The sequence below is a fragment of the Rhinopithecus bieti genome, unplaced genomic scaffold (genome assembly GCF_001698545.2).
Source record: "Rhinopithecus bieti isolate Rb0 unplaced genomic scaffold, ASM169854v2 scaffold_11488, whole genome shotgun sequence".
NCBI lineage: Eukaryota > Metazoa > Chordata > Mammalia > Primates > Cercopithecidae > Rhinopithecus > Rhinopithecus bieti.
Window position 1 is genome coordinate 840,261 of NW_016806879.1, and position 9,729 is coordinate 849,989.

General features: G+C 49.2%; 1 pseudogene; it reads left to right on the forward strand.

The window, feature by feature from the left end:
• Window positions 1-478: 478 nt before the first annotated feature.
• LOC108533642 (40S ribosomal protein S2 pseudogene) lies at window positions 479-1,300 on the forward strand (annotated as a pseudogene).
• The last annotated feature ends 8,429 nt before the right edge of the window (window positions 1,301-9,729 follow it).

Below are 9,729 nucleotides of genomic sequence, written 5' to 3' on the forward strand. Positions count from 1 at the left end.
CCATCAGTGTCAGGGAGAGCTGCCTGGTACTCGGTTCAGGAGAGGCATCTTGTGACTCCTCATGCAGCCAAGGCCTGGGACCTGGGGCCAGGGAAGATCCTGAGGCTCTGTCACAGGAGAGCGAGTATTGGCCTTACCCCAAGACTTCTCTGCCGGAAACTCCACCCCTTATCCCCAGCTCAACCCCCAGGCAGAGGGCCTTTTCTCCTCCTCCACCTGAATCTCCAGTTCCAGGAAATAAGAAGCTGGCTCCAAAGGAAGACCTCCCCTTTTTCAAGGCCCTGTTTATCTCTAAAGTGGACATGATTGATGCCACAGGAATGCATTCAGCTGCAAGTAACAGAAAACATGACCAACAATGTGGGAAAGATTATAGTTGTTTACTTTGCTCATGACAGAGCTTCTTCTCTGAGAAAATACCAAATGGCAGATGACACAGTGCAGTGGGAGGCCCAGAGGCCCTGGGATGAGGAACCGTGGCAGCTTCTGCAGAGGCTTCGGCACTGGCATCTGGGGCTGGGGTCATGGCCAGGGTTGGGGCCAGGGGCATGAGAGCTCCAAGGCTATGGAGCTCTCAGAGGCAAGGCTGAGGATGAGGAGTGGATGCCCGTCACCAAGCGGGGCCATCTGGTCAAGGATGTGAAGATCAAGTCCCTGGAGGAGATCTGTCTCTTCACCCTGCCCCTCAAGGAGTCATATCACTGACTTTTTCCTGGGGGCTTCTCTCAAGGATGAGGTTTTGAAGACCATGCTGGTGCAGAAGCCGACCTGCGCTGGCCAGTACACCAGGTTCAAGCCATTTGTTGCCACTGGGACTACAATGGCCACCTTATTCTGGGTGTTAAGTGCTTCAAGGAGGTGGCCACTGCCATCCAAGGGGCCATCATCCTGGCCAAGCTCTCCATGGTCCCTGGGCACAGAGGCTACTGGGGTAACAATATTGGCAAGCCCCACAGTGTCCCTTGCAAGGTGACAGGCCACCATGGCTTTGTGCTAGTGCACCTTAACCCTGCGCCCAAGGGCGCTGGCATCATCTCAGCCGTGTTGCCCAGGAAGGTGCTGATGATGACTGGTATTGATGACTGCTACACCTCAGCCAGGGGCTGCACTGCCACTCTGGGCAACTCTGCCAAGGCCAGCTTTGATGTCATCTCCAAGACCTACAGCTACCTGACCTGACTTCTAGAAGAATACTGTATTCACCAAATCTCCCTACCAGGAATTCACTCACCATCTTGTCAAGACCCACACCAGAGTCTCTGTGCAGAGGACCCAGGCGCCAGCTGTGGCTACAACATAGTGTTTTTATACAAGAAAAAGTTAATTACGCCTGTTAAAAAAAAAAAAAAAAAAAAAAAAACTGGGCATGGTGGCTCATGCCTATAAACCCAGCACTTTGGGAGGCTGAGGTGGGTGGATCACCTGAGGTCAGGAGTTCAAGACCAGCCTGGCCAACATGGTAAAACCCTGTCTCGACTAAAAATACAAAAATTAGCCAGACGTGGTGGCGGGCACCTGTAATCCCAGCTACTTGGGAGACTGAGGCAGGAGAATTGCTTGAACCCAGGAGGCAGAGGTTGCAGTGAGCCGAGACCAGCATGTTGGCCAGGCTGGTCTGGAACTCTGACCTCAAGGGATTCACCTGCCTCAGTCTCCCAAAGTGCTGGGATTGTAGGCGTGAGCCACTGCGCCCAACCATGTTTTTAATTTTTTTAGAGATGGGGTCTCACTCTGTTGCCCAGGCTGGAGAGCAGTGGCACCATTACAGCTCACTGCAGTCTCTCAACCTCCTGGGCTCAAGCAATCCTCCCACCTCAGATTCCCGAGTAGCTGGGACTTCAGGCATGCGCCACCACACCCAGCTAATGTTTTATTATTTATAGAGATGATGTCTAGCTATGTTGCCCAGGCTGGTCTCAAATTCCTGGACTCAGGCAGTCCACTTGCTTTGGCCTCCCAAAGTGCTGAGATTACAAGTGTAAACCACCATAGTCAACCAACTTTTTCTTTTATATTGAGGCAAAATTCACATCCCATAAAATTTACCAATTTAACCCAAGTGTAGAATTCATTTTAAGGTGTAAAATTTATACATTCAAAATGTTGTGCAACCATCACCACTATCTCATTCCAGAACATTTCTATCTCCCCAAAAGGAAACTCCATACCCATTAAGCAGTGACTGCAATTGTCTCATCTCACCAGTCCCTAGCAACCACTACTCTGCTGTCACTAGGGATTTGCCTATTCTGGACATTTCTCTTTGTTTTTTTGAGATGGAGTCTCACACTGTCACCCAGGCTGGAGTGCAGTGGTGCAATTGGCTCACTGCGAGCTCCACCTCCTGGGTTCACATCATTCTCCTGCCTCAGCCTCCTGGGTAGCTGGGACTACAGGCGCCCACCACCACGCCAGCTAATTTTTTGTATTTTTAGTAGAGACGGGGTTTCACCATGTTAGCCAGGATGGTCTCAATCTCCTGACCTCGTGATCCGCCCGCCTCAGCCTCCCAAAGTGCTGGGATTACAGTTGTGAGCCACCGTGCCCAGCCTGGACATTTCATATAAATGGAATCACACAATATGTGGGCTGTTGTGTCTGGCATCTCGCATAGTTTCCAAGATTCATCCATGTGGTAGCATCTATCAATACTTCATTATTTTATGGCTGAAGAAAACTCCATGATATGAATAAATACAGCATATTTTGTTTACTCAGTCACTAGTTGATGGGCATTTGGATTGTTTCAAACCTTTGGCTGTTACACATGCTACTATGAACATTCAAGTACCAGTTTCTGTTTTCACTTCTTTTGGGTATATACCTAAGAGTGAAATTGCTGGGTCATATGGTAATTCTATGGTTAAGTGTTCGAAGACTGCCAAAAAGTTTTCTACAATAGCTGTACCATTTTACCAGCAATGTATGAAGTTTCCAATTTCTCCACATCCTCACCAACACTTTTATTTTCAATGTTTTGTTATAGCCATCCTAGTGGGTGGGGAGTGGTATCTCACTGTGGTTTTTTTTTTTTTTTTTTTTTGGGACAGGGTCTTACTCTGTCATCAGGCTGGAGTGGCACGATCTCAGCTCACTGCAACCTCCGCCTCCCGGGTTCAAGTGATTCTCCTGCCTCAGCCTCTCAAGTAGCTGGGACTACAGGTACGCGCCATAACACTCAGCTAATTTTTGTATTTTTAGTAGAGACGGGGTTTCACCATGTTGGCCAGGCTGGTCTTGAACTCCTCACCTCAAGTGATCCACCTGCCTCCGCCTCCCAAAGTGCTGGGATTACAGGCATGAGCCGCCACACCCAGCCCTCACTATGGTTTTTATTTGCATTTCCCTAATGACTGATGATGTTGAGCACCATGTTTATTGACCATTTGCAGATCTTTTGTGGAGAAATGTACAATCAAGTCCTTTGCTCATTTGTTTGTTTGTTTTATAATTGCTGAGTTCTACGAGTTATTTATGTATTCTGGATCATAGACCCTTATCAGATATATGACTTGCAAATATTTTTCCCATTCTTGGGTTATCCTTCACTTTCATGATAGTGGTCTTTGATGCAAAAAAGTTTTAGATAGCAATGAAGTCAATGTTTTCTTTTGTTACTTGCTTGTGCTTTTGGTGTCATACCTAAGAATCCATAGCCAAATCCAAGGTCATAAAGACTTAGCCCTATGGTTTCTTCTATGAGTTTGGTAGTTTTTAGCTCTTACATTTAGGTATTTGATCCATTTTGAGTAAATTCTGTACATACTATGAGGTAAGGGTCCAACTTCTTTCTTTCGAACATGGATATCCAGTTGTTCCAGCCTGTTCCAGCCCCATTTATTTAATAATTGTAGCCCCCCGACTTTTTTTTTTTTTTTTTTTTTTAGATGAAGTCTTGCTCTGTCACCCAGGCTGGGGTGCAGTGGTGCAATCTCAGCTCACTGTAGCCTCTACCTCTCGGGTTCAAACAATTATCTTGCTTATCCTCCCGAGTAGCTGGAACTACAGGCAGCTGCCACCACACCAAATAATTTTTGTATTTTTAGCAGAGATGGGCTTTCACCATGTTGGCCAGGCTGGTCTCAAACTCCTGATCTCATGTGATCTACCCGCCTCAGCCTCCCAAAGTGCTGGGATGACAGGTGTGAGCCACCGTGCCTGGCCTGTGGCACCCTTTTTGAAAGTTAATTGACTTTACATGTACAGCTTTATTTCTAGACTCTAAGTTGTACCTCGTTGATCTACACCATTAATTTCTAAGGCATTAGAGAAAGGGGCAAATGAACACAGGTCCAACTCTTTAGAGAAACAAATTTAATAAACCAAAACACTCTTCTCACTGGACTACATTGACCTGGGCAGAATTTTTGGGGTTCATGATAGATTTTGAGTCAAAATATCTTATCTAAACTTTTTTTTTTTGAGACCGGGTCTCATTCTTTTGCCCAAGCTGGAGGGTAGTGGCTTGATCGCAACTACTGTAGACTCAGCCTCCTGGGCTCAAGTGATCCCTTTACCTCAGCCTCAAAAACCGCTAGGAGTATAGGCATAAGCACCACACTCAGCCTTATCCGAACTTTGAACATTGGCATGACCTTGGTTCCTTTTTCTTTGGAGACGAAGTCTCGCTCTTGTTGCCCAGACTGGAGTGCAGTGGCGCGATCTCAGCTCACTGCAACCTCGTCTCCAGGTTCAAGCGATTTTCCTGCCTCAGCCTCCCAAGTAGCTGGTACTACAGGTGCATGCCACCATGCCCAGCTAATTTTTTTGTATTTTTGAGACGGAGTCTTGCTCTGTCACCCAGTTTGGAGTGCAGTGGCGAGATCTTGGCTCACTGCAAGCTCCGCCTCCTGGGTTCACACCATTCTTCTGCATTGGCCTCCCGAGTAGCTGGGACTACAGGCTCCCACCACCATGCCCGGCTAATTTTTTGTATTTTTAATAGAGATGGGGTTTCATCATGTTAGCCAGGATGGTCTCAATCTTCTGACCTTGTGAACTGCCCGCCTCGGCCTCCCAAAGTGCTGGGATTACAGGCGTGAGCCACTGTACCCCGCCAATTTTTTGTATTTGCAGTAGAGATGGGGTTTCGCCATATTGGTCAGGCTGGTCTTGAACTCCTGACTTCTGGGGAGGTGGCCATCCACATGCTGAAAAATGGCTTCTTCTTTTTAATCCTAACCAACTGTCCAAGTCAGATACACACAAATTCACACTGTAAAGTTTTGGCCTAGAAGTTACTTTCCCTGGGGAAGCTGATAGCCCCCCTATCTTGTCAATGCCCTTCCTATCAACCCCTCAATAAGCTCTCCTAAAAGAAAAGACTGTGAGTCCAATTATGTGGACTCACAGTCAATATAACTGTGGGAGAGAAAAACTCTTGGTCCCCTGGGTGGTAGAAATGGAGGACACTTAAAGGCTGGCAGTTGGTGTCTGGGAAACAGTCTGGATCTCCCATGCTCCACGACCTACAGATGGCAGACAGCTGGTCAGGTGGAGTCAGGCTGTCAGTTCTCCCATCCCCCGTCCCCACCCCCGACATCATGGGACAGAAAAAGCTGGCACCCGTGGGTGGGAAGAATTTCAGAGAGAAAGAGAGAGATTGAGCAGGAGAGGAAGGCTGCTTGCAGCCCTGAATAACATCTTTCTTTGCATATTTTCTTCCTCCAGAACAGTTTGGAGGCACAGCCCAGCTGCTGCCTTGGCTGTTGATCAGCATGATTACCCACAGGCCCATCCTTTCTTAGCACTGTTGGAGAACACAGAGCTAGCACTGGCTTCCAGAGTGTTCTGGAGGTGTCTTTTCTGCCTTTTTCTATCCTTCTATCCATTCCTGTGGGTTCTAGGGCAGCTGCTCGTTTGAAAGAGAGCAGAGAGACTTTTGTTTGTTTGTTTTGAGACGGAGTCTCGCTCTGTTGCCAGGCTGGAGTGCAGTGACATGATCTCGGCTCACTGTAACCTCTGCCTCCTGGGTTCAAGCGATTCTCCTGCCTCAGCCTCCCGAGTAGCTGGGACTACAGGCACATGCTACCACCACGCCCGGCTCATTTTTGTATTTTTAGTAGAGACAGGGTTTCACCATGTTGGCCAGGCTGGTCTCGATCTCCTGGCCTCGTGATCTGCCTACCTTGGCCTCCCAGAGTGCTGGGATTACAGGCATAAGCCACCGTGCCCGGCCGAGAGACATTTTTTAAGAGCAAAATCCATGCATGGCCAGGCCTCGGAATCTTTCTAAGGCTTCCTAGACTCTCAGGGGACCCACCATGGCAGTGGCACTGACATGCAGCCCAGTGTTGTGGTCCAAGGAGGGCTTGTGAGCTGACTCAGAGGAAGGAAGCTTGTTCTTGGCTGCAGGGCAAGGCTAGCCATGGGGGTGGGCTCTGGCCAGCTGGTGTGATATTCTTGCTGGTCCTGACTTTCATTTCCTCTGGAAATCCCACACATTTGACTGCAGAGGCTTTTGCAATATGTGTGTATCCTAATTCCCCTGGGGTTTTTCTCTTTTTGTTTTCTGAGCAGTGGGTCAACTTAAGTAAGATTACACACAAAGTTGGAGCTTTCTGTTCCAGGAAGGCAAAGGTTACAATCCTAGCAAGCCTAACACCCAAAAACACAAACACTGAAACCAGGAGAATAGGTTAGAAAATATGTACCCTGGTCGGGTGCAGTGGCTCACACCTATAATCCCAGCACTTTGGGAGGCTGAGGAGGGTGGATCACCTGAGGTCAGGAGTTTGAGACCAGCCTGGCCAACATGGTGATTGAGACCAGCCTGGCCAACATGGTGAAACCCCGTCTCTAAGAAAAATACAAAAATTAGCTGGATGTGGTGGCGTGCACCTGTAATCCCAGCTACTTGGGAGGCTGAGGCAGGAGAATAGCTTGAACCCGGAAGGTGGAGGTTGCAGTGAGCCAAAATTGCCCCATTGCACTCCAGCCTGGGTGACAAGGTGACAAGAGCAAGACTGCATCTTAAAAAAAAAAAAAAAAAAAAAAAAAAAAAAGAAGGCTCACGCCTGTAATCCCAGCACTTTGGGAGGCTGAGGCAGGCGGATCACCTGAGGTCAGAAGTTCAAGACCACCCTGGCCAACATGGTAAAACCCCATCTCTACTAAAAATACAAAAAATTAGCCGGGCATGGTAGTGGGCACCTGTAATCCCAGCTACTTGGGAGGCTGAGGCAGGAGAATTGCTTGATCCCGGGAGGCAGAGGTTGCAGTGAGCCGAGATCGCGCCATTGTACTCCAGCCTGTATGACAAGAGTGAGACTCTGTCTCAAAAATAAATAAATAAATAAATAAATAAATAAATAAGAAAGAAACCTAGCTCCTTCCACCTGTTCCCACCTGTGTCACTTACTTTTAAAGTTCTGCAAGCCATGTGGGCCCACCCACTTTTTCCAGCCTGGAGTTCCCTGGGTTCTAGCCCCACGCCCACAGAGAACTTCTGATGGATTTGTTCACAGGGGCTGGGAGTCTTCCGGTTTAAGTAAAGGACAGTGGCAAAGGTGGATCTTCTGCCCCAGAAACATCTCGGCTGAAGGAGACTCCATCTGCCTGGCCCAGTGTATGGGGAGAATGTCAGCCCCTTGTTGGTGAAGGTGCTTCCAGGGACAGGGACAGTGGGCTGCCTTTCTCCAGTGATCTGCCCCTCAGGGGCATATGTGAAGAGGGAAGATGAAGAAAGAAAAGGCCAACTCGTCCTCTTGGTTCGACTTGTCTCTCCAAGTCATCTTCTTCCTCACTCCATCCAAACCCAAGTACCATCCGCCCATCCAATAGATACTGACTGAACATCTCCCAGGTGGCCAGACACCCTTCTAGGCACTGGGATATGGCAGTGATGATGACAGTAAGGCCCAATGACTCTCAGAAAGTTCACACTGTAGTCAGTGGAGGCTGGAAAGGGTCGGTATATTCTACAGAAATAGTGTTAACTACAAGAAAGCAAAAACAGTAATGGCATAGAGAGGGACTGAGTCTTGGGGAGATGCACCCCTTTGCAGAGGGGTCAGGGAAGGCTGCTAGGAGCTGACTCTCCAGCTGAGCCCTCCGTGCTGAGAAGAGGCCAGCCCGGGAGAGATTCAGGGGAGAGCATCCGGGCAGAGAGAACAGCGAATATGGCAGTCCTGAGGGGCATCGAATATGCCGGAATCCGGAGGTCCAGGGAGCGCTGTGGAAAATCTCTTGGATTGTTTTCCCTCTCACCTGATTACTCTCGGAGATGTTCATGGAAGCGGGAAATCTTTCCCATCTGCATAAAGTGTATACACGTTTACATGGAGCGTTGGCTGGGCGCGGTGGCTCATGCCTGTAATCTCAACACTTTGGGAGGCTGAGGCGGGTGCATCCCTTGAGGTCAGGAGTTCAACACCAGCCTGGCCAATATGGTGAAACCCTGTCTCTACCAAAAATACAGAAATTAGCCGGGAGTGGTGGTGCATGCCTATAATCTCAGCCTCTTGGGAGGCTGAAGCAGGAGAATTGCTTGAACCCAGGAGGCAGAGGTTGCAATGAGCCGAGATCGTGTCACTGCTCTCCAGCCTGAGCAACAGAGCGAGACCCTGTCTCAGAAAATCAAAATGAAGACATGGAGGGTCATTTTGACTAAGTGGAGCAGTAGATGGCAAGCTACACTGTCAGCAGGGACCCTTAACTTTCACGAGGAGAGAACACAGCCTTCTGTTTTCCCTTTAGTGCCTCATGGAGTCAGACATTCCCGTCACTCGCTGTACAGACTGCCTGACTCCCATGTGCCAAGGATGAGGGTGATGAAATTTCTTCTCGGTGAAAAATGCTTCTGCTGACTTCTCTTCGTACACACAAATCTACTGAACACTTACAAGCGCAGTCTTTTTTGGCAAGGTAGGCTCCAAACTCCTCTTACAGCAGAGGGAACAAGGTTTTGCTCTCTTCTTCCTTCCAGGAGATGTGGAGCCAGACCAGGTACAGATTAACCTTGCAGTGGGCTCCCTGCTAAGGCTCCGTGCAGCGCCAAAGCCAGGCCCTTGAACTGCGGACTAAGAGGCCTGCTCCCACACTGCCAGGTCACCCACTGAGCTCAGGACAGCTTCTTTTACTTAATTGACCAGAAAGCTGCTGAGGGATCTCAGGGGTAGGCCAGACGAGCTTAGGAACTTTGAGCCCCCACCCCTCCATTCACCCCTCTCATTGTTTCCTCCAACTGTCCCTCCTGAGTTAACCCCCCACACCAGGACTGGGAGATCCAATCGACAGGTGTGGTTTTCTCTAGGAAAATAATCATGATAATGACATGCAGGGGGAGGAAAAATCATTCAAGCCCACTCCCAAATCCCAGGGTGAGGGTCTCCCTGGTTTCATCACTTCCTGGGGTTTCTTGATGGTTTCTCTTTAGGGTCTTTTTAAAGTCCCTGGGGCAGCACTTTGCCACCAGCCACCGTGAGTAACACAAAGCGTGCCCGAATCCACCTCGGGGCCTGAATCTTCCCTGCACCGGGCGCCCCTTTGGCAGGTAGGAGAGCAAGGTTGGGGAGGGGAACAGGACGGAGAGGAGGTGGGAAGCATGCCACGTGGCACAAAGGCCCAAGAAGCAGACACTGGATCTGAAGACGAGGGGCAGAGTGGGAGCAGGCAGCGTCATAGCGGGGGCACTCGGATGCTGTGGATGTGACTCCCCACGACAGGGAGCAGTGGGTTAAGGAACAGGCAGAAAGAAGGGTTCCATTCTGCTATGGATCAGCAGAGGAA